Source organism: Trachypithecus francoisi, unplaced genomic scaffold (genome assembly GCF_009764315.1).
Source record: "Trachypithecus francoisi isolate TF-2019V2 unplaced genomic scaffold, Tfra_2.0 Lachesis_group16, whole genome shotgun sequence".
Classification (NCBI taxonomy): domain Eukaryota; kingdom Metazoa; phylum Chordata; class Mammalia; order Primates; family Cercopithecidae; genus Trachypithecus; species Trachypithecus francoisi.
Window position 1 is genome coordinate 18,672,165 of NW_022681461.1, and position 25,441 is coordinate 18,697,605.

The following is a 25,441-nucleotide window of genomic DNA, read 5'->3' on the forward strand; positions in this document are numbered from 1 at the left end:
GTTCATTTGAATAACATTTAAGAAAAATTATAACTAGAAAACTTACTCAAAATTATTTAAAAATATTTATCATGAGCCAGTAACTATCTTATTTTACTGAAAAAATGAGGAGTGTATCTTTATTCTGTTAAAATGTCTCCTTAAACAATATATATCAACTATAATTGTACAATAATCTCTATTTCCATTAAAATCTGAAACAATATAAAGATACCTCACAGTAAGTAACATTATTCGAAATTGCAATAGAATCTCTTATCATTATAGAAATGTGAGAGTAATTAAAAAGCGTATCTGTGGGAAAGAGAAGACAGGGGCACAATTCTTTGTGGGTTACACAATGACATATAGAAAACATGCACAAAACAATCAACCACATTATGTTTTACAATAAGTCAGAGAGTTAAATAAAGTGAACATTATGAGATGTTTATGTAGTATATATGTATATATGAATATGTTTGTGTGTGAGAGACACATGTATATCTCTCACACACAAGGTATAGCTTCTCAAAGTGGTATCAGTGAAAATGGCTGAGTAACAAATACAAAATTCTGTCCCTCCATAAAAGGGATAAATTTGCTGGGAAACCTGTCAGAACCAACTTTTTCAGAACTCTGGGAATTAATTAAAAGCTACTAAGGGAACACTTAATTAGGAAAAATAGCTGAATATCAGAAAGAACAGGGAGCTTTAACCTGTTTTAACTTACCCTGTTCTGATCTCCACTTCCCAGCGCAATGGTGGCCTTGAAGATCACAAGTCACACTCCTGGTACAGGTACTGATACTAGAGGAAGCAAAACAAACCTCACTTGCAAAAAAAATGACGATTGTTTGTTTTGACTATCTGGTAGTTCCTCAGAGGACCAGCTTAATGGTACTTTCTCACCTAACTTGAACTCATCCAGTGGTCACCCAGAGTGGGTTTGCTAAAAATGTTTAGAAAGGCAAGTGTTTTAGTTACATTTACCTGGCACTGTATAACAGTTGGGAAAAATAATAAACTAACCAAAAAGTTTAGGAGAAAAGAGTGAGGAATGAGATGCTTTGGGGAATAAGGACTTTGAAAAGTTCTGGCAGAATCCTGGGAATCTAGAAGGCCATGTGCATCCCAAAAAATACCCGAGAAAGCCCTAAGCTCTTACTTCTGATTGACCTCAAGGCTCTACACAAGCAGAAGTGAGAGCTAAAGCAAAGTTGTAAACTGCCTGAATGAATACTGAAAGTGTGCGTGAACACACACACAGAATCCATCTTAAATGACTGAGAAACATTTTTGGTTCCAGGGGCCTCAGAAAATCTGTCCAGTCAGTAGCTAAACACTAAGTCAATGAAACAGAGGCATTAGTGGCCACAAATGACAAAGAATACAGACTTCACAAAATATGTTCAGAAAAGTAACTAAACAAACAAAAACTGCCACAATCAGCAAAAATCAATCCTGGGAACTGGGGATAATCTAATTTCCAGCATTGCTACATTATAATATGTCAAATATCCAGTTTTCAACAAAGAATTACGAAGAATACAAAGAAACAGAAAACTACGTTCCATATAAGGAACAAAATCAATTAATAGAAACTGTCTTTGAGAAAGCCCAGATATTGGATACTAAGAAAACACTTGAAAGCAGTAGTATTAGGTCTGATCAAGAGTTGAAGAATACCATGGACAAAGAACTAAAGAAAATAATGAAAATATGTCTCACCAAATAGGAAATATCAATAAAGAGATATAAATTCTAAAAGGAACAAAATAGAAATTTTGGAGTTGCTATCTATAATGACTGAAATAAGATACTCACTGAAGTTGTTTAACAGAAGATTTGAGCAGGCAGAGAAAAAGGTAGGTAGGGCATGCAAAGGTAAGTTTATTGAGATTATATAGTATGAGAAACAGAAATATAAGAGGGGAGAGAGAGAGAGAGAGAGAGAGAGAGAGAGAGAGAGAGAGAGAGAGGCAGAAAGAATATTTGAAGACATAGTGGCCAAAAGTTCCCCAAATTTGATGAAAAACTTTATTTTACACAGCCAAGAAGTTCCACAAACTCCAAGTGCAATAAACACAAAGAGATCTGTACCAAGACACATTAAAATCAAACTGTCAAAAGCCAAGGACAAAGAGAAAACATATAAAAGTAGCCAGAAAGAAGCATCTATTATCTACAAGTCATATCAATAAAATAAACAGATGATTTCTCATCAGAAGCCACTAGAACCCAGTGAGATGGCATATTCAAAGTGCTGAAATAAATAGTCAACTAAGAATTATATATGCAAAAACATCCTTCAAAAATGAAAGAGAAATTAATACATTCTAATATAAACAAAAATTGAGAGTTTATTGATAGTAGGCTTTCCCTACAAGAAATGCTAAAGGAAATCCTTCAGCCTAAAATGAAAGGACACTCGACAGCAATTCAAATTTTAAAAAGAAATACATAATGTAGATAAAAGTAACTATAGAGATAGATATATAGAAGTCAGTGTTTATGTTTTGTTTGCAACTTCTTTTTTCTATGTAATTTTAAAAAACGACTACACAAAACAATATTAAATCTTGATTAAATTGTACATGAGTATAATATATGAAATAACAAAATAAAGAGGAAAGATGGCTATATATTTATTTATACTATTTATATATAAATATGTCACCCCATACCCCCTTTATGTAGCAACATTTATGTATACTATCATAACTAAGTTGCTATTAATTTGAACTAAATAATTATAAATTTAAATGTTAATTATAATACCCTAGGCAACTTTTAAAAATAACTCAAAAAGATATACTAGAAGAAGTTAAAGTGAGTTAAAATTTTAGAAAATAACTGTTTAACAAAAGAAGACAGTAATCGACAAATTAAGGAATAAAAAGATGTAAGATACATAAACAAATAGTAAAATGAGGCAATAATGGAAGTTGATCCATAACTTGACTACCTGTAAATGGATTAAAAATCTCAAATTAAAAGGTTGAGAGAGTATCAGAATGGATTTTTTAAAGTTATTTAACTATATCTTATCTATAAGAGACTGATTTGCAACACAAAGAAACAATCAATTTGAAAGAAAAAAATGGAAAAATGGTCCTCCATGCAGAGTAACAAAAAAAAGAGAAAGAGAAAGAGAAGCTATATACTAATATCAAACTAGACTTTAACACAATCATGATTTGAGAGACAAAGAAGGATATTAAATAAATAAAATGGTCTATTTATCAATAAGGTAGAACAATTATAAACACATATGAAGATTAAAACAAATCCCAAAATACAAGAAGCAAAAACTGAGTGTATAGGGTAAAAAAGCCAATTTAACTGTAGTAGTCAGAGACTTCAATACCCCACTTTCAATAATGGACAGAACAATTAAACAGACTATCAGCCAATAAATACAAGAATTAAAACCCACTGCACCATCAAGAACTAACAGACATCTATAAAACATTCTGTCCAACATCAAACTAAACATTCTTCTCAAGTGCACGAGGAATGTTCTCCAGAATAAACCATATGTTGAGTCACAAAAGAAATCTTCATAAATTTAAAAATATCAAAATAATATAAAGTGTGTTATTTGTATGACAATAAAATAAAACTAGAAATCAATAACAGAAGAAAATTTGGGAAATATATAATATGATACACAAATATATGTATATTAAACACTTTCTTAAATAATCAATGGGGCAAATAAGCCAAAGACATCACAAGGAAATAAAAATACAGATCAACACTTTTCATGAGTGTACATGTAATAATCATCAGTAAAACACTAGCACAGTAAATACCACAGCATGGTAAAAAGATTAAATACCATGATCAAGAAAGATTTATCCCAGAAATGCTAGTATAGTTAAACATACAAACTCAATTAATATAATACGCTACCTTGATAGAATGAAGAAAAAAAAAAAAAAACTCCACGTGATCATCTCAGTAGATCCAGAAAATCAAAATGTGTATTAGTCAAAATGGATAAATCATTTTGATTTTTACAAAATGCAATACTCTTTTGGGATAAAAACAGACAACAAACTAGGAATAAAAGGGAGTTTCCTCAACTTGAGAAAGGCTATATGTAAAAATCCCACAATTAACGTAATACTTAATAGTGAAAGACTGAAAGCTTTCTTTTTCCGATCAGGAACAGGAAAAGAATGTTGACTCTCACCTCTTCCATTCAACATTATACTGGAAGTTCAAGCCAGGGAAATTAAGCAAAAGAATAAGGAAACAAAAAAGAATTCAAATTGAACAGAAATTAGTAAAACTTTTATAGATGGCATGATCACTATATACAGAAAAGCCTAAGGAATCTACTTTAATAAATTATTGGAATTAATACCCTAGTTCGGCAAAGTAATAATATGTAAGATAAATATACAAAATCAATTGTATATCTACATATATGCAATGAGTAATCTGAAAATAAAATTAAGAAAATGTTTTCCTTTGCAATAGCATCAAAAATGTTAAAAAAGGAATAAATTCAACTGTAGCAGGACGAGCCACAGACAAAACTCTTCAGACACCAAGTTAAAGAAGGAAGGGGTTTATTCGGCCGGGGGCATAGGCAAGACTCCTGTCTCAAGAGCCGAGCTCCCTGAGTGAGCAATTCCTGTCCCTTTTAAGGGCTCACAACTCTAAGGGGGTGTGGGTGAGAGGGTCATGATCGATTGAGCAAGCAGGGGGCACGTGACTGGGGGCTGCTTGCACCGGTAATTAGATTGGAACAGAACAGGACAGGGATTTTCATAGTGCTTTTCTATACAATGTCTATAATCTATAGATAACATAACTGATTAGGTCGGGGTTGATCTTTAACTATCAGGCCCAGGGTGTGGCACCAGGCTGTCTGCTTGTGGATTTCATTTCTGCCTTTTAGTTTTTACTTTTTTTTATTTGGAGGCAGAAATTGGGCATAAGACACTATGAGGGGTGGTCTCCTCCCTTACAACCAAAGTACACTGAAAACTATAAAACATTTTTGATAGAAATTGAAGAAGCTATAAATCTAAAAGGATATATCAAGTTGATAGATCAAAAGACTTAATAGTGTTAAGACAGCAATACTCTAAATTTATCTACAGTTTCAATGCTGTCTTTGTCAAATTTCCAATTGCTTTGTTTCTTTTTTCCCCATAAATGGATAAGCCAATTCTAGAATGCATATGGAATTGCAAGGGACCCTGGATAGCCAAAACAATCTTGAAAAATAAGTACAAATTTTGAGGACTCACAGTTCTCTATTTTACAATTTATAAGGTTACATTAATCAAGTCAGTAATATACTGGCATAAGTATAGACATATAGATCAATGGAATAAAATTTAGAGTTTGGAACTAAACCCATACATCTGTGATTAACTGATTTTCACCAATCTTGTCAAGACCATTTACTGGGAAATAATAGTCTTTATAACATGATTCTGGAACTATGGGAAGATCACATGCCAAGGAATGAATTTGGTCCCCTACCTCACGTCATATGCAAAATTTAACTCAAAGTACATGAAAGGCCTAAATACAAGAGTTAAAACTGTAAAATCCTTAGAAGGAAACATAGGTGCGGTTGTTTGTGACTTTTGGTGAGGTAATGGTTTATTAAATATGATACCAAAAGCATAAGGAAAAAAACAGAAATTAATTTGTCAAAATTAATACTTTTGTGTGTTTCAAAAGACACCATCAAGAATGTGAAAAGACAACCCACAGACCTGAAGAAAATATTTGCAAAGCATATATGTGAGAAAAGTTTGCACCAAAAATATATGAAGAACTTTTAACAATTCAACAACAAAAAGACAATCAATGGACAAAGGACTTGAATAGACATTTCACCAAAAAATGTATACTAATGGCCATTAAGTACCTGAAAAGGTGGTGAACATAATTAGTAATTAGAGAAATGCAAATCAAGACCACAATGAGCTATTATTTCACATTCATCAGGATGGCTATATTTAAAAAAAAAAAAAAAGAAAAAGCAGAATAACAACAACAACCTCAGTACTGATGAAGATATGGAGAAGTTACATTGCTGGTGGCAATGGAAAATGGTGCATTCACTGTGGAAAACATTTTGGCTTTTCCTCAAAAAGTTAAACATACAGTTGCCTTATGACTCATTTGAAATTCCACTCCTAGGTATATACCCGAAATAATTAAAAATATATGTCCACAAAATCGCACTCATGTATGTTCATAACATTATTATTCATAATACCCAAAAAGTAAAAGCAATTCAAATGTTCATTATCTGATGAATGGATGAATGAAATGTGGTATAACTGTATAATGGTGTGTCATTCAGTCATAAAAAAGAAGTACTGATGCATACTATAAACATAGATGCACATTGAAATTATTATTCTAAATGAGAGAAGACAGTCACAAGAGGTCCCATACCGTATGATTCCATTTATATGAAATGTTCAGAAGAGGCAAATCTATAGTTGCAGAAAAGTGGTTGCCAGTGGCTGGGGTAAGGAGCTGATGGAGAGTGCCTGCTTATTTGGGTATATGATGTTTTGGAGAAGGTGATCAAAATGTTCTGGAATTAGATAACAGTGATTGTTGCACTATGTTATAAATATAATTTTAAAACTAATGAATTCTACTCTAAAATGGTTAAGATGGTTAATTTTATGCTACGCGAAGTTTGCCTCAAAAAATAAAAATAAAAAATATTTAAAAAATAGTGTTTTCATAGAAAAATGAATTAAAAAACACATCTTATTTAAAATAATCACCAAAAAAATCATAGAAATGAGCGGGAAATACAGAGGCATGGTATCTTTTACGGTGTCAGGAGACAGAGAAAACTGTTGTCAGCTATTCCTTAGTACTCACCCAAACTACTGGTCTTTGCCTTGTTCCATCGTCATAGAAATAAAATTTGGGATGCTCTTCCCAGGCAATATTCATAAGTAATGTTCTGGAGTTCAATATTGAGGGAGTTACTGGTTTAACATTGAGGAGAACAGAAATCTTCCCAGGATATTAATGCTCTAAGCATCTCCTCTGCTCAGAATATATGACCTTTCAGACACTTGAGAATATTGGGAATATAATTCTGGAGATACAGGCAGGAATATTTTTGGGTGGCTGAAATAGTACTGGCAGAAAAAAGTGTCTCCAACCAGACACAAGCTCCATGGGGTGACAGGCGGTTGTCTGCCTGGGTGTGATCTCGATTTAGTCCTTGATCCCAGCTGTTCTCTTTAGTCATAGCCAATTAGTACTTTTTAGGTACAAACTGAAACATACTACTTACAAATGGTCTCTGAATATATCAGGCTGGAAGACTGTATTTATCCTACTGAAATCTCCCTAGCTGTCATCTTTTCTATCATATAATTGTATACTTATATTGACAGAAAAGATGTTGGATTAGGGAAAACCTGATGTTTTATTGATTTTTGACATCATTTCTTCATAACTGTAGTCACAAGGTGGTTTGCTTTCACTGCAAAAAAATAAGGCTTTGAACATTTATTTTTTGTGACTAACTGGATGCTATCCACAGGAATAACCTCCATCCCAGAACTAGTGGACTTCAGACTTTTTTGTTTATTTGTGTGTCTGATAAAAATTTAAATGATTAGAAGTTCTCTTCTAAGATTATAAGGCAACAAGAGGAACTTAAATAGGACAAAGAAAGACTTCTTTGTGTGTTAAAACCATAGCAAAAAGAAAAAGTTGCAGGAGCTGAATTTTATAAAAAGAAAAGGAACTAGCAAATTAAAAAAAAAAAAAACTATGACAGAATATTAGATGTCAGATAAGGGTAACTATTTTCCTCTGGTGGTAATTTTTTAATTGTATATCTAAACTCTGAATAATATAAATAACTGTAGAGTATAATATGTTATAAAGTGTTTTCAAATACACTATTTAATCATCACATTTTTTTCTAAATGAGACAGACATATAGAGCTTAGAAAGTTTATGTAATTTATCCAACATCATACAGCGAGTAAAGGAAAAAGTGGAACTTAAATCTGTCTTTTGAAGGAAGTTCAGAATCCTTTAGAGAATAGGTTTTTAATAAGAAAAATGTCATTTCATATATTAAAATTGCTCAAATCTAAGCCTCCCTTGCTGGGACACCATAGATAGATAGATAGATAGATAGATAGATAGATAGATAGAGATAGAGATATCTATATATACATATATATATACATATATCTTACATGTTAACTCCTATTTATATTATTCTAAGTATGGAAATACATACAACAAACACAAAACTTTGCATTAAATATCATGGCAAAGATGAAGAGTTGTTTTGATTATAACAGCTGCTTCTATCTTTTCAACGAGCCACATCCTAACCCTCATCCTTTTCTACGATTAAAGGCAGTGATATCCACATATTTGGGAAAGAATATTAAAAGCTATTATAATGTCTTGAGTTTTACGTCAAGATGAAAATTAGTACATATCATTTTATCCCATACCAATGACTCAAATCACTGTTATTTTTCTTGTGTGTTTTATCTATAGTAGTAATTTAGTAAAATATTTGCACATGATATTTATACAGAACTATCTGTCTGTGATGTGATGGTATAGCATGCTTTATTCTACATGGGTTCATTCATGTGCCACCATTGTCTTTTACATGGTCCTCATAATCTATGGACCCAACTGTGAGTTGGTAATCCCTAGATATATGTCTTCCTGGGTGGATTCAGGCGATATCATGTAAATATGCCAGACAACTAAAGACAGAAGCAGACATACACCATTGGAATGGTTTCTCACTCATAAACTGTAGGATCATGAAATCCTAGACTGAAATGCCTACCTTTCAAATAGTGCTAGAAGTAAAACCCTAACTACTGAATGAAAGCCTAGCAGTAAACCCTTACAACTTCACCTGTTCTCTGTTGCTTCAAGTTCTCTTTCCATCAGTCCAAACATACCTGATTATCAAGATTCTCCCCCCATTTCTATTAGTAAAAGATCCACCCAGATATACAATATGATTTTAAATAATGTTAATATATTTAATTTGTGCAGCTTGCACTTCACAAAATAAAATCAGTTCATAAATTAAGAGAAAACCTGGGATAATGATGCCAGAAGGAAAATGGTAATAACATAGTGACATCAAATCTGTTCACTTAAAAAGCAAAGAGAGCAAGAGAAAGATATTTTCTGGCTATTAGGAAAGGGAGATATTTTCAGCATGACAGAGATGAACAGATATTACCTGCTATGAGAATAATGAAAGTTTCAACTGTAGTGACTTCAATCGTATGGAATTTATAGTAACTTTGTAAATAATACTAAAAATGTATTTAACAAGTGGGACTTTGTGGGCTTGAAACTAGATAATAAAAAAGCTGAGAGAAAGTGCCAAAGTAAAGTTATCACAACAATCAGGTTGAAAACAATATATACCAAATATTTTTGTGCTCTGATTTTTTCTTTGTAAATCCTTGCTTCATCTGGTAGTATGAATAAAATACATTTTTTGTAGTACAGGTACTTATCTACATTTTGATAGATAAATGTTTATACTAAAATACCAGCATTTTATTTGCCTGTGGTATTTAGTTTTCATTGCACATTCGTTCAGTAAATTCACTCTACGAAGTTTTTTGGGGTGCCAATTGTGTGCAAGACACTTGGCCAGACACTGAAAGAGATGTGAATTTACAGAGTCTCTATTTTTTTGAAATCACATTTTCTAATAGTGAAAGTGAAACATATACTTAAAAATATTCTCAGCACAAAATAGAACAAGATAAGAATCATTTTATATATTACATAGGTGTTACACAGGACAATAAAGGAAAGAATAAACTTAATTTGGTTGTTATGGAAAGCATCAAAAAGATGATTTTGAGATAACATCATAAGAAATTGCTTAAGTAGAAGGTGGGAAGAGATGGGGAGCAAAGACCTAGGGGGGAAATAAAGACCACACAAGGTCACAGGTCATGATAGTGTGTATGGCAGAGGCACCTTGCTCACAGCCCTTGGGACTCCTACTTCAGTGGTCAGCTTCTAACCACGAGTATCTTAACCTATTTGCTTGAGGGTGTTCTCCGAAGTGACTGGATGCCACTGTTTCCTATAGGGAGGCTGGCCAAAGAGCTGAGGAATTAATATCCCCTAAGAATTTGTGGATAAATGTCCAGCTCCCTTGCCACTGAAGACTCTACCCTGCCTTTCACAGTTCTCCCAGTGAAATTAAGTTCCAGTTCCTTCTAATAGAAACAAATCTACAAGCCTTTAGTGTATTCCTTTATCAGTTTCTTTCCCTTTCCTGTCTAATTTTTCCATTCTTCTACTGATGTTTCCTGTACTTTCCAAACAAACATGAATCCTTGCCCTAAGGCTGTTTCTGGGGTAACCTAAACCAAGACAATATATGTGTTCAAGAATGAGGAAAAGTTTTAAAAGTTGGGGGAACACAGTCCACATTAGGTGTCACAGAAGAAATGACTGGAAATATAAGGTGTATCCATTGTTTCATAAATCAGGCACTGTATCTACTATATTATTAGACAAAGTCATAATACATTAACTAAGGGTAGTACCTAGAGATAAGAGGAAAATCAAGAGGAAAAAATAAATTACTTCTTTTACTTCAAATCACACAAATGGAAACAAGATAGCTCTCTGTATGCATCAACTAATGTTTCGTGTTGATGAATTCATATTGGTTGAGTGACGGAAGATGGAAGTGGAAGGGAGTTTGGCATGAGGGTATTGGAAGATGTCTTCTGGTTTCCATCGGATTGTTGGTACCTGTGTTTTATAGGGACGAATGTGTAAAACATTTTTTTCCTTACATAATAGAGAAATGCTTTACACAGTGCTTTGAACATAGCAGGTCCTCAATAAATATAGATTTTAAAGAGCTTTTCTAAAACTGATTAACTTTTCTTCATAAGGCCAACCACAAAGTACTTTTATTTCTTGAGACCATCTTTTAACCACCATAGTATCTCCCAACTTCCTAAAACAAAAAGGTAGTTATACATTTCCTGTTATGGTCGCTGACCTTAAACCCTTGAGCAAATGTCATCCCCCTCTGTTAGACTTACCTGTTCACATTTCATTGAATTTTTACAAAAGTTTGAATGCATCTTAGTATTTGACAAATACTAACTTAACATCTGTTAGCTTATTCATACATATGCATCAATAAAATAGAGACATCTCTTGGTATCTTATGGGGATTGATTCCAGGACCGCCAGTGAATACAAAAAATCTGTGGATGTTCAAGTCTCTGATATAAAATGATGTTGTGCAGTCAGCTTTCCATATCTACGGGCTTAACATCTGCAGATAGGGAGGACCAGCTGTACTATCAAATAACTTGTAGGTATCTTCCAAAATTATCAAGGAGGCCATGAATGATATCTCAGGTCTCAGTCCGTGAAGTGGATATTTATTTCTTCACGAGTCATTTTTCTTACCTTTATTTTTAAACAATTCTGAAATTTCTATCTCAGAATTTTCAAATCTTTAGGAAGGAAATGAAAACAGTGAAAAGTGGATTCATTTTAAACTCTCATAAGACAAATAAAATGCAAGCTTTCTCATCGTTGTATTAGAAGTTTAAGGTGTTGGGATAGATAAAGGAGCATCTAGGAAGAGTGGACTTTGTACTTTTTCAGAGATGCTCATACTAGAGGTATGAAAAGCTTGTGTCATTTGTAAAATCAAAACGTGAAGCATGATGTACAGAAAAGTCTCTGAAAGAAAGCCATGGCCATTAGGAGGAAATCAACCCAGGTGGTTGCTTCTTTCTACTTCAGAAGTTCCTTCTCTCCCTCCATTTCAGATTGCTCTTACAGTGAGTTAACAAGCAATTATACATATTTTTAAAGGCCATCTCACTAGAGATGAATGATGCAAAAGACACTGTAGTTAGTTATGGTTCTAGGTAGTGACTTTTCATCTCAGTTATACAGAGAGAGCTGCGTTGTGTTTAACCTGCAGGAGTTATAAAGAAAACAGATTTATATTTTGCTTTTCCTTCTGAATTTTACTTCTTTTACTTTAATAAGGTACTTCAGAATTATAGAAGTAACAGAGGCAATAACAGTAGCATATTTTCTTCCATCTTTACTTTTTGTGGACATCATTAAAACCAAACAGATAAACAAACAAATGAACAACAAAAAAAAACCCAACCCAATTCTTTCCTGTTTACACTTTGAAAATGAGTTCTATGACCAAAGCTACAGCTGCTGGCACCAAACAGATGTGTTCTGTCAGTGCCTGACTCTGGCGCTGTAAGTTCAACTTACCCTGAGTTAACTCTCAGGGCATACATAGCAGGAATAAATTGCTACATTTTATGATAATTTCTGCCGAGAAGGGAAATGATTTTGAAAGGAATTGAGGAGAAAATTCACCTTCAGGGACTGACAGGATATTGATAGCATTAGACATCACAGTCATCCCCTATATAAGAGAAGGCATTTCTTGAACTTTAAAATGAAAGATAATTTGCCCAGGTTTAGTAAACATTCATTCCAACCTCTTTTTTAATGCCCTGAAAACTAAAAGTTATATTTCCCATTGAGTCAGTGTTAAATTTCTTGGGTATGTTAACGGTATTATGGTTAAGTAAGGAAATGTCCTTGTTCTTAGGATATTCATGTTGAATGATTTAGAGATGAAGTGTCATGATGTCTGCAACTTACTTGCAAAGAGTTCTGTGAAATCTAACTCACAGTAACAGGTGAAGGTATGCAGAGAATAAAGCATTTATTTATATGAGAGCGAGAGAGAGAGAGAGCAAGTGTAGCAATAGTTTAATAGTGACATAGGTGAATGGTTATCAGGTATTCAAACACTATTCTTTCAACTTTCTTGTAGCTTTCTTTCTTATTAAATAATATTTGAAAAAGTGATCATTTTCTTTAACGTTGATAAACAAAAGCATATTTAATTTCATATCAAATTCTGGTCAGAATGTTCTCTCTTTAACTGAGAGTTTGTTAAATGTGAGTCATTTTTTTGTTTCCCACCTTTTTTAGCCTTAGAAAAGAATGTCTTTCAATTCTTGGGACTTTAATTTTTCTACCTGATATACTACTGCATTTCTTAAAAAAAAAAAAAATCCCATATGGATTTCTAAATATGTTTTATTTCTTTTATTTATTTACTTACTTTCATTTCCTGTGTGATTAGTAGAACACAAGAAACCAAAAGAACACTAACCAAATAGCATAATTATTATAAAGATTAAATAAAGCCTGTCTGTTACTAAAAAACACAAGCTTCCCAGATTCTTTTGTATCCAGATTTCTCAATGTGATTTATATTCCACCAATCAATGCTCTTGTGTAAATCTTGATCTCTAACGTCATGTGAAAAGAGGGGCAGGGGTAGAGCATCTATTTAGCTGCATACAATATAGCAGATATTATGGTTCTAGAGCTGTCTCAGCAGCTTTCCATTCTGGCAGCTTATTTTCCAGGTTATGGCAGAAGTTGTGTGTTTTGCAATCAGAAGTGGCAATAGTGGATTAAAAACTTTCTGTAGAGGAAGAAGTAAATTTTACAATTATGTCAGAGGTGAATTAGTTCTGAGCCTGGAAATTATTCCTTGAATTGGGAGCCAAATAATTTTGTAAGTTTCTATTTCTTACTGTAAAAATTCCCTTCTGATTAAACTAACTAGAGTGAATTATGCTGTCTGCAATTTAACCTGAACAATATGCAAGGCCTCTGCTTTAGCCATATAGGAGCCATATAGGAGCTATTGCTCATATGTAAACGCCATACAGGGACATATTAGATAGGTGCTATCCTATCTAAACCCTTGCAAATTCATTTTAAATGTACGGTCTCTGGTCTCTTTCTCAGTCTTTCTGCTCTGTCTTCTAAAAGAATTATTCAAATTTTATTTAATTAAATATCAATTATTTCAAATAATATTATCTTCTTCACTTTTAAATGGTTACATTTCTCCTCACTCATTAACATTAACTTACCAACTGGCTTGCTTTGGCCAGTGGAATGTGATCAGAACATATGCTATGCCTGAGTTGACGCTTTATGAGTCATTGCCTTCTTCCGCCATTTTTCTTTCCTTACCCCAACAAAGATTATTTGCCTCACATAAGGTCTGCTCCCTTAGGTTGGAACCCAGAATTAAGAAGGTATAGAGTATAGAACCATCGCCAACCCAAAGATGACAGGTAATGTGAGTTTGATATAACTATTTGTTTTTAAAAACCATTTTGGATTTGTTTAGTGGAAGCTGCACTACTGTAGTTACAGTATTTGAATGTATTCCTTAGTTCTTTCTCTGTTCTGTAATTTCTAAACTTTTTCTAAACACAATTTAATTTAGAATTTATTATCAATCTTATTCATAGATCTTTTTGGAAGGGGTTCAGTGAGGGCATAATCAAGGTTTTCTGTTTTGAACGAATGCTGCTATGTACAGGGAAAATGAACTCTCCACTCCTTTACAATTAGCCTTATTCTAATAAACATGTTTGTCAATTGTTTTCATTTACCTTTTATTCATCTTTATGCAGCTTATAGCCCAGTACTTGACAGAAAATAGATGTTTAATGAATATATTCAGTGCATGAATGAGTGAATAAATTAATTTTTCTCAAGATGTGTGGGAAGTGGTTGGATCACAGGATTTTTAAGGCTTTAAAGGTGATCCATTTCTCCCAAACTAATCTTTTTGTAAAAGTTTTTATGCTGCTCCTAAATGATGAAAGAAAGCAGAGTTGTCATTGAAATGGAGGATTTAAAAGCAGGAAACATTCTTCTTACAGTTGTTTTAATTCCCTAATTATGGTTTCAATATCTTCTAGCAGCTCTCTCTTTTAAGAATAAATATACAGAAGGTTGTGGCTAGTGATAGCACCTCTTTTGTTTTCTTCTCACCTTCTATCTCCTTACCTTTCCAGGAAGACAATATGCCATTAAAAATATCAAGCTGACATCCAAAATGTCAATCTTGTAATTTATTTTAGTTCCAGAAGTATCCAAGAGAGGCACTGAGTATTAAAAATCAACACGGTATAGATCCACCTCCCCACCCCCTACCCCATTGCTATGAACCTCCTCTAAAGTGTCCAAAGGAATGTGGTCTCATCTATCTCTTTTGAATCACCAAATTCCTTTGCCTCTCAGGTTCTCTGGTATCCAGGTTATACTGGTTGATTTATTTTACTAGGTTGATTCATTTTCTTTTAATCATCTTTTTTTTAATGGGCCTTTCTTATCTACCAAATCAAAACCTAATTAAAAGGCATTTTAACAATGCCTTTAAAAACAGTAGGATATTTGTTGAGTGAAACTATGAATCCTCAATGTGCATTTAAATTTTCAGGGTGAAATATGCTCCTGGGACTTAAGACTAAATAATTCAGTTTTGTATGGACAATGTTAAGATCAGGCTGCATGAACAGGTGATCATCCTAGAAAGTTAGATGAATTTTCAAGACTATTTTGTTATTACATTTTTACATTAGTCAATCACATTTATCAAATTTCTATGGAAATATTTTTCTGATATTCTTTCCCATTGTCCTTCTAAACTATCAAAATACCCTGACTTATACTATTCTAACATTTTAATATCCTTGCTCTGCAAAGTGCATTTCATACCCAGAAGAGGTAGGGCAATCCTTTGTTTTTCCACCAGTCTCAACTTACGTTTCAGAAAACACAGGTACAAAGCAAAGAATAAGCTATTTAATTCTTTCTCTGAATTTTGTGATAATATTAAAAACTCGAGTAAAATATATCATGAAAACCAAGCTTAATGACAAATATAAACAGATTCCCATTTCTTAATATATGAAAGAAAAACACAGATTTAAAATATGGTATAAAATGCCCCCAAAAAATATCAGGGTAAAACAATTCCAAACTTAAAATAGTAGTTTTATTATAATTATTAGTGAGAAAAATTGCATTAGCATCAATAACACAGCTGTTGACATCTCATAACACGTAACAAGCTGTATTGTTGCAAAGCAGCCAGAATGAGTGGGAGCACAATAAGTGCTAACCTTGATAATAAATTAACACCGTGTTTTGAATACGCACAAAAAAATTGACCAACACAAGCAAAAATTTTTTCCACTTTCCCCCATGGAATTTTTTTCTGGCAGTAAAATAAATGAAATCATCACTTGACTCCTCACCTGGCACTAGGATCAGCTCTAGGTAAAATGTTGCTATCTGAAAGCCTCTGGTTCACTGCAATTTACAACGGCACGTGCATCAACTTGGAGCTTGTTAGAAATGCAGAATCTCAGGCACCATCCAGAACTGCTGAGTCTGAATCTGCATTTTCACAAGGTCCTCCAGGAGACTGGTTTGCACATTAAAGTTTGACAAGTCCTGCTCTAGTTCATCTCACTTGTTGCTTTCTCTTTTTGATCCACTTCCCTACAGGGTGTTCTTGCCTGGATAAATCATTTTTTGTACAGGGCAAGTAGACAAGTGGCTATTTTACAGGCAGAACAATATGTTCATAACCTATGCTTGCTGTTTCTTTCTTCTTCTAACACTGTACCCATCAATGCCTTCCCTGAGTCATCAAGCATGCTGGCCTGATTCAGGGCAAACCAAAAGATTTTCATCTCTCTATGAACGTTTCATCCTTTATTCACTAGAGCACAGAGAAAGAGAAGTCAATGTTGGCTGCTGCTTCTCTTCCTTGCCAACTTCCCTCTCCCCTGCTGCTTTCAGAAATAAGGGCAATTAACACCAGGGTGAGTTCAAAGAAAGCCCACTAGTATTTTCATCCATTTGCAAAATTACCAAAGAACCTTCCACGTTGAACAGTAACAGTAGTAGCTTTAAGCAAGCACACTGCTATCTAGAGGTCTGAACCATCCAAATGTAGAAATTATTGAATTTCCAGAGCAACGGACAATCTACAACTTGTGGTTATTTATATGTAAGGAGAACACATTTCCTGAATTGTGTTTGACAAATTCAAGTGTATATAAAATAATATAGAGCTAACTAGTTATGACTTGTTTTAATACTTCTGTAAGATTTTTTCTTTCTCTAAAGGAAATGTACATGTTTCTGGTATGAAGCATGAGCTCATACATAGCAATCCTCCTGCAAATAACAGTTATCAACCCTGGAAAAATCCAAAAAATAACTAATAGAAGGATTGGGAGGATCTGGAGTGACCTAGAGGGCACTGGGACTAAAAGCAACAATATTCTGGAGGGGAGTTGAAACTCAGAGCAAGGACCCTGTATGGAATGTGTTTTTTTGTTTTCTTTTGTATTTTTACAACTTTGCCCTGTGGACAGCCACAGCTGCAGTGGTGGCTAAAACTTTGGTTACAAAAAACTAATCTTTTTACCCAGAGGAATCAGAGAAAAGGGCTCTGGGCAAGGAGGACCAGAGGGTCACGTGGGAACTCCAGAACGGAGACAGGCAGAGAAGAAAATGACTTGCCGACCCTGGAATCAGCTTGCACAGGAAAGAGAGAAAGCAGCTGGGACTGAAGCTTACATAACTAAATTTAGAACCAAGCCACTGCCCACAATAGGTGTGATGATGGCAATTTAGATGACTAAGACACAATCACTGATTACATGGAGCTGAGAGTACAAAGTACAGATTACCAGTGGAGGCATTTTGAATATTTGTTGTCACATTTTTGGTTGCTATAATAATTACAGGATGCCATTAGCTTTTTTTTTTTTTTTGAGACAGAGCCTTGCTCTGTCGCCCAGGTTGGAGTGCAGTGGTGTGATCTCGGCTCACTGCAACCTCTGCCTCCCAGGCTCAAGCGATTCTCGTGCCTCGGCCTCCCAAGTAGCTGGGGCTACTGGCATGTGCCACTGCACCTGGCTAATATTTTTCTTTTTGTATTTTTAGTAGAGATGGGGTTTCACCATGTTGGCCAGGCTGGCCTCAAACTTTTGGCCTCAGGTGATCCACTTGTCTTGGCCTCACAAAGGGCTAGGATTACAGGCATGAGCCAGTGCACCTAGCCTTAGGATGCCATTAGCATTTAATGGGCAGAAGCTCAGGATGTCAGACATTTTGCAGAACACTTCCACACATGAAGACTGTCCCATGTCACACATGACTTACCAGTCTCTTACCAAATATTCATGTGGTGAAACCGTTTTTTAATGTTATCTGAGTCCAGAAAATAACCAATGAACACAAAGAACTTTCATGTAGTTTTAATTTACAGCAAATTCTCCAAGAATACAACTACCACGAAAGTAAAGAAATAATTCTATTTTCATCTGATTTCTTTTTAGAACTTACCAAGAGTTCTGCATGATTTCATAAACAAATGTCATACACAGTAAGCCTGTTTTACAATGTAAAACATGCTTATATTGTAGGTTTGCATACACAGCTGTCACATACTTAATGATTCTATGTATAGGAGCCAATGTTTGAATATCCTAGTTGTTCTGACATGTAATTATGTCCATATAGTTACACACAGAATAAATATCATTTATTATTGATTCCTTTCCTTGTATTTCTTTATATATTATAGGTAGCACATTTTCAAATTATGAATGTAGATGAACTTAATTTCAGTATAGTGGAAGGGGCATTAAAAGATAGATAGTTGGAACTGATCCTTTAATCTAGTGGGAAGGCAGGTACACAGATGATTACAAAAGCCTGAAACCCTTGTTATAATAGAGGTGCACAGTGTGGAGAAGGTGTTTTCATTTTCTATTGCTGCCATAACAAACTACAGCTAACTTAGTGGCTTAAAACAACAGAAATGTGGCTGGGACTGGTGGCTCACACCTGTAATCCCTCCAATTGGGAGGCCGAGGTGGCAGGAAGGCTTGAGCCCAGGAATTCAAGACCAGCCTGGACAACAGCCAGGCATTATGGTGTACGCCTGTAGTTCCAGCTACTCAGGAGGCTGAGGTGGAGGATCACTTGAGCTGGGAGATCAAGACTGCAGTGAACTGTGATCGCGCCACTGCACTCCAGCCTGGGCGACAGAGTGAGATCCTGTCTCAAAAAAAAAAAAAAGGAAAAGAAAAAACAATAGAAATTTCTTCTTCTCTGGAGGCCAGAGTCTAAAATGGGTTTCACTGGCCCAAAATCAAAATGTTGGTGAGCCCACACTTCCTCTGGAGTCTCTAGAGGAGAAGTCACTTCCTCGCCTTTTCCAGCTTCTAACAACTGCCTCTATTTCTTGGCTTGTGACTGCTTCTTCCATCTTCAAAGTACTCACTCCAGTGTTTGCTTCTGTCATTACATACATAGCCTTTTCCTCTAAAGCCACATCTCCCTCTGCTTCTCTTTTACAAGGCACTTGTGATTACATTTAATGCCACTTGGATAACTTAGAAGAATTGTCTTATTTTAAGAAGCTTAATTTAATCACATCAGCAAAGTCATTTCTGTCACATAAGGTAAGCTTTGCAGGTTCCAGGGATCGGGACTTGGACAACCTTGGGGGCACTAGTTAGCCTCCCATGGAGGGCTACATAAGAAGGTCTGCCTCAGTCAACCTGCATAGTTAAGGCAAGCCTCACGCGGGAGATAGTTTCAGTAAAAGGGCTAACAACCTTTTATGTTGTAAACAATTAATAATGACAACAGCAGAGGACAGACTGGGTAGAGTTTAGAAGGGTTTTTCCAGACTCAGGAAAGCTCAGGGAAACATCGTGAGTCATGAGAAAGAATATTAGGTTTGTCCAGGCATGGTGGCTCATCCCAGCACTTTGGGAGGCTGAGGCAGGCAGTTCACCTGAGGTCAGGAGTTCGAGACCAGCCTGACCAACATGGTGAAACCCCATCTCTACTAAAAATACAAAAAATTAGCCAGGCGTGGTGGCGGGTGCCTGTAATTCCAGCTACTCGGGAAGCTAAGGCAGAAGGATTGCTTGAACCTGGGAGGTGGAGGTTGCAGTGAGCCATGATCATGCCACTGCACTGCAGCCTGGCTGGGCAACAAAAGTGAAATTCCATCTTAAAAAAAAAAAATCAGGTTTGAAGGAAGAGTAGGAGCTTAGCGTTACTGCAACTTAAGACATAGTGGACAGTGGAATGAATCACGTGCAACCCTGTCTGGGATACAACACAAAAGGTAGTCGATTATTTTCCTGCAGAAAATGGTGAATTATTAAGGAATTCTAAGCAGGGCAGGAATAAAATCATATTAGAAAGAACACTTGGATGGGAGTGGAGCGAACTGAAGCGTCACTAAAACTGGAGGCTGCTAAGTAACTGGACAGTAACGCAGGTTGGAGGTAATGAGGAGCTGAAGAATATCCTCTAAGAATGTTTTTTTTTCTATTTCTATTTTCAAATAATCATCTTGTTTACCACCCTGTGTCTTTTAATGACAACCACTAAATTGCAGAGCTTTATTTTTTAAAACTATCTCAGAATTTTAATATGCTAAGGGTCACATACCAGGACACACCATCTCTGAAGATAGTCACAGAGCAGGAACGGGCCACCTCTCAGAAACCTCTGGGAAAACACAAATAAATCTCGAAAAGATCCACATTGCTGAACCTTTGCCCTACTTGACGGGAATCACCTTTAAGAAACTTTAATTTCAATCCCGAAAGCCCCAAAGAAGGGCTGTTTGCCACATCATTGTATTTTTTAGTGTTGCACTATTTTGCCTCTCAGAAAATTTTTCAAAGGAAAAGAGAATTTTTATTATAGTGTTTCCATTAACATCACCCCAAAATTAAAATGTGCTTCCATTTGAAAAATTCTCCAGAGGCTTCTCTTTTTATTCATTTTGTGACAAAGTTAAGATTAAAAGTCAGAAAACTTGTCCTTGGAAGAAAAAATGTTCATTTATTCAACATGATATTAAAAAGCATGCTTCTGAGTCTAAAGCACAGGTCAGCTCTCAGAGCCCATTTCTGCATCTGTAAAGTTGGAAGAGAAGAAATGTCTTACATTCTCTCCAATTGATCTAGAATTCTACCAGTAGGCAGTAGTGATCATAATTTAACATTCTCAGATGTTTTTCATATCACTGGAATGTAAATAAATATAAACAGACATTATAAGCTTCACTAAACCCCTTCCCTTCTTTCCCTTTTCTTCTTTCACTGTATAACCTTCCCCTCTAATTTATTTTTAATCTAACCTATTAAATAAGATTGACAGAAGAGGGAATTTAGGATAAGCAATGTTCACAACATCTTTTGATAATGTAAATTCTGCCATTGTTCAGGTATTCATCTCACCTAGTTCAATGAAAGGGAGGCAAGGAGGCAACCAGTGTCATAGGTCAGGGGTTCTCAAACAGTAGTTCCTGCAACAACAGGAATATGGCCTGGGAAGTTTATAGACGTACAAATTCTTGAGTTCACCCCAGATTTACCGGAGCAGAAATTATGAGGGTGGGACCTATCTGATTTTTTGTTTGTTTTTGAGATGGAGTCTTACTCTGTTGCCTAGGCTGGAGTGCAGTGGCGCAATCTTGGCTCACTGCAAGCTCTGTCTCCCAGGTTCACGCCATTCTCCTGCCTCAGCCTCCCGAGTAGCTGGGACTACAGGTGCCTGCCACCATGCTCAGTTAATTTTTTGTATTTTTAGTAGAGACGAGGTTTCATCGTGTTAGCCAGGATGGTCTCGATCTCCTGACCTCATGATTTGCCTGCCTCGGCCTCCCAAAGTGCTGGGGGTACAGGCGTGACCATCTGTGTTTTAAATAGCCTTCCAGATGATATTGATACACCTTAAAGTTTCATAAGCAGTGCCACAGACACCCCAAGAAGCCTCAGATTACTATCTGCAAAAAGGGGATAATAATAATAATAATGATAACTGCACAGGACTACTGTCATGCTTACAGTGATAAAATTCTAGAAAGCACCTAACAAAGGTAATACAGGTGCTAAATACATTTTCAGTCTGACCATAATAATTGCGCATCTGCTGAGTGTAAGGCACAACATTAGGTGCTGCAAAGGACATTAATCAGACTTTTCCTTCAAAGAATCTTTGGTCTGGGCTGAGGTTGAGGGAGTAAGCAATTTGCTGAACTATATCGGAAATTAGCAAATAAATGTTCTGTTAGGGCACTCCAGAGAGACAAAACCAATAGAATATAGATAGATAGACAGACAGATGAGGGGGGTTTATTAGGAGAATCAGCTCACGCAATTATGAAGGCTGAGAAGTCTCATGACAGGCACTCTGCAAGCTGGAGACGCTGGATGATTGTAGCATGGCTCAGTTCAAGTCCAAAAGCCTCAGAACCAGGGAACCTGATGGTAAAATTCTTAGTCTAAGACCTAAGGCCTGAGGACTGAGGTGGCCACTAGTATTAGATCCTGGAGTCCAAAAGTCAAAGAGCCTGGAGTTATGATGTACAAGAGGAGGAGAAGGAGAAGGTCCCAGCTCAAAGAGAGAGAGGAAGAGAAAAATGCTTTTCCCTCCTTTTTTGTTGTATCCAGCCTCCAACTAATTGGATAGTGCCTATCCAACTGAGGGTGGATCTTTTTCATTAAGTTCATTGACTTGCATGCCTGTCTCCTCTGGAAACACCCTCACGGATCCACCCAGAAGTAATGCTTTGCCAGTTCTCTAAGTATTCCTCAATCCAATCAAGTGGACATCTAAAAATTAACCATCACATGCCCTGATGAAGGGGAAGATAAAGACTGGCATGGGAGAAATCAAGGCTGCATCTGGTGGAGGCATTATTTGTTAGGTAGAGGAAGGCTTTGAAAGGTGGGTAGGATTTGAACCCATGAAGATGGAAAATAGGGCCTCGGATTGTGCAAAGTTATGGAGGTTGAAGAATACAGAACACATATGGAAAATAATTTAGTTAATTAAAATGTAAGGAGCACACTTTGGAGAAGTGGAAAATGAAGTTGCAAAGTTAGATTAACAACAGGTTATGCAAGGTACCAGGTTTAGGATTTTCGCCTTTGTTATTAACAGGAATCCGTTAAAAAAAATTTTGGATAAGACAGTGACATGTATCAGAGAGTTTCCTATGGCTTTAAAGTTGGGCATGGTGGCTCACACTTATAATCCCAGCACTTTGGGAGGCCAAGATGAGAGGATTGCTTGAGGCCAGGAGTTTGAGACCAGCCTGAGCAGCATAGTGAGATCCCGTGTCTGGAAAAAAAATAAAATTGCCGAGCATGGCGGTGCGTCGTGCCTATGGTCTCAGCTACTCGGGACTATAGAGAAATAGGAGGCTTGGGTTTTTTTGCATCTCGTAGACCCAGTAACTTTTGCAGTCCATATTTTCTGGGAGGTGGTTACCCAGAAATCACATCTTGACAGTCTATTTCTTTGGCTCTCTGGACAGGTCACTTTGGTAAAGCAGTTACAGAATACTGGTAATATTTGATCCAAATAAACACAGATATTATTGTCATATTGTCAATTAATAAAACTTCTGCACAAGTTCTACCTTGTCATGTTTAAGGTTGGTGTTTTTCCCCCAAAGAACATAGTGAGATTTTAGTCAAGGTGTCTCATGAGTTCTGACGCTGAATAGCGAGTTCTGGAAGCACAAAGAGGGTTGAGGTGAAAAGTTCACCTCAACATAGGGGGAGAAGTTCCCCTCTCTGATCTATATTTCCTTTAAAGTCACTGTTTACTCAGGGAAACAGGCAGGAAATACTCAGTACTAAAGTTGCTTCTCTCCATAGTTTTCAGTGAGAGAAAACAAAGCCTAAGGAATGATGAAGTGAAGGGGTTCAGTCATGAGGGCATTTTAAGGTGTTCACGGAGGTGTGATTTACCACCAAAATGTAAGGAGTCAAGCTGGGACAAACAAATTAAGAGGCAGTGGTAGTAAAGGCCTTCGTTGTCGCCAAGCAGCTTCTTCATGCTGCCTCCGCCACGGACTGGGTGAAAATAACTATATTTGAGTCAAAGGAAATATTTTGCTCTTGACATTTTGAAACAATTTGCTGGTAGTTTCTTTTAATATCCCCATCCCCACCTTTTTCATGTCGTCCGGCCTTACTTATTGGGCTTTTATGGTCATGAATGAACCAAATGATATGTTTATTACCTCTATTTTATCTGTACTTTTTGCCACACTGTCTCCTTCTGTTAATAGCTTTTGAATCTTAAGACATTCATCTATATTACTCAGAATCAAATTTGAAACTTTTATTAACATTGAATGTATTGTCTCCAATTAAATCTACAATGGGTATATAGTACGAATGAGAAACAAAATTTTGTTATTTTAAGTCACTGATATATAAGGGTTTACTTGTTTATGTATTAAAAGTCTTTTCTAATTGATAGAGTATATTATTTCAATAGTTTAATGAAGATAGTTGTGCTCTAAGGAAAATCCAGAGAAAACTAAAAGTAGAGAGTATAAGAGATGCTTAAAGAGCTTTAGTTTAGAACTATTCTTACTTTGCATCAGTTTCTCTAGAATTATCACCTAATCAGTTGTTTTCGTATTTAATTATGCATCAGGATCACATGGAAATATTGTTAAAAATTCAGATTCCCGACTGCAATTGCAGGTTTTGTGATTCAGGAGGTTTGAAATGGACCACAGAAGTGTTTACTTCAGGCCGGGCGCCGTGGCTCAAGCCTGTAATCCCAGCACTTTGGGAGGCCGAGACGGGCGGATCACGAGGTCAGGAGATCGAGACCATCCTGGCTAACACGGTGAAACCCCGTCTCTACTAAAAACTACAAAAAACTAGCCGGGCGAGGTGGTGGCGCCTGTAGTCCCAGCTACCCGGGAGGCTGAGGCAGGAGAATGGCGTGAACCCGGGAGGCGGAGCTTGCAGTGAGCTGAGATCCGGCCACTGCACTCCAGCCCGGGCGACAGAGCGAGACTCCGTCTCAAAAAAAAAAAAAAAAAAAAAAAAAGTGTTTACTTCAGCACATCTCCATACCTAGGATCCTAATGACAGTGACCCATGGGCCATGCTTAAGAAACACAAACTTTAGTTTTTTGGTAATCATAAATTATTTATTTTATAAAGGGTTAACCTACCGGAGATCTGGATGCATCATGGCTGATGGGACACATCTTTTGGTTCCCATAATGATATATTTTTCACTCTTTTAAGACAAAGACATGGCCGGGCGCGGTGGCTCTAGCCTGTAATCCCAGCACTTTGGGAGGCCGAGACGGGCGGATCACGAGGTCAGGAGATCGAGACCATCCTGGCAAACACGATGGAACCCCGTCTCTACTAAAAAATACAAAAAAGTAGCCGGGCGAGGTGGCGGGCGCCTGTAGTCCCAGCTACTCGGGAGGCTGAGGCAGGAGAATGGCAAGAACCCGGGACGCAGAGCTTGCAGTGAGCTGAGATCCGGCCACTGCACTCCAGCCTGGGCGACAGAGCGAGACTCTGTCTCAAAAAAAAAAAAAAAAGACAAAGACATTTATAACACACTTATGTGATTTCTGCCATCCAATATTGGCAGTCTCTGATGTTTATATGTGACCCAGACTGGCTTCAGTGATAACAGAAG

General features: G+C 36.2%; 1 long non-coding RNA gene across 1 annotated transcript in view; it reads right to left on the reverse strand.

Moving 5' to 3' along the window:
• Window positions 1–712: 712 nt before the first annotated feature.
• Window positions 713–25,441, reverse strand: part of LOC117099310 — a 99,497-nt gene continuing 74,768 nt past the window's right edge. Inside the window, exon 3 of the long non-coding RNA XR_004443758.1 lies at window positions 713–790. This is a non-coding gene — a long non-coding RNA (uncharacterized LOC117099310). The remainder of the gene's footprint in view (window positions 791–25,441) is intronic.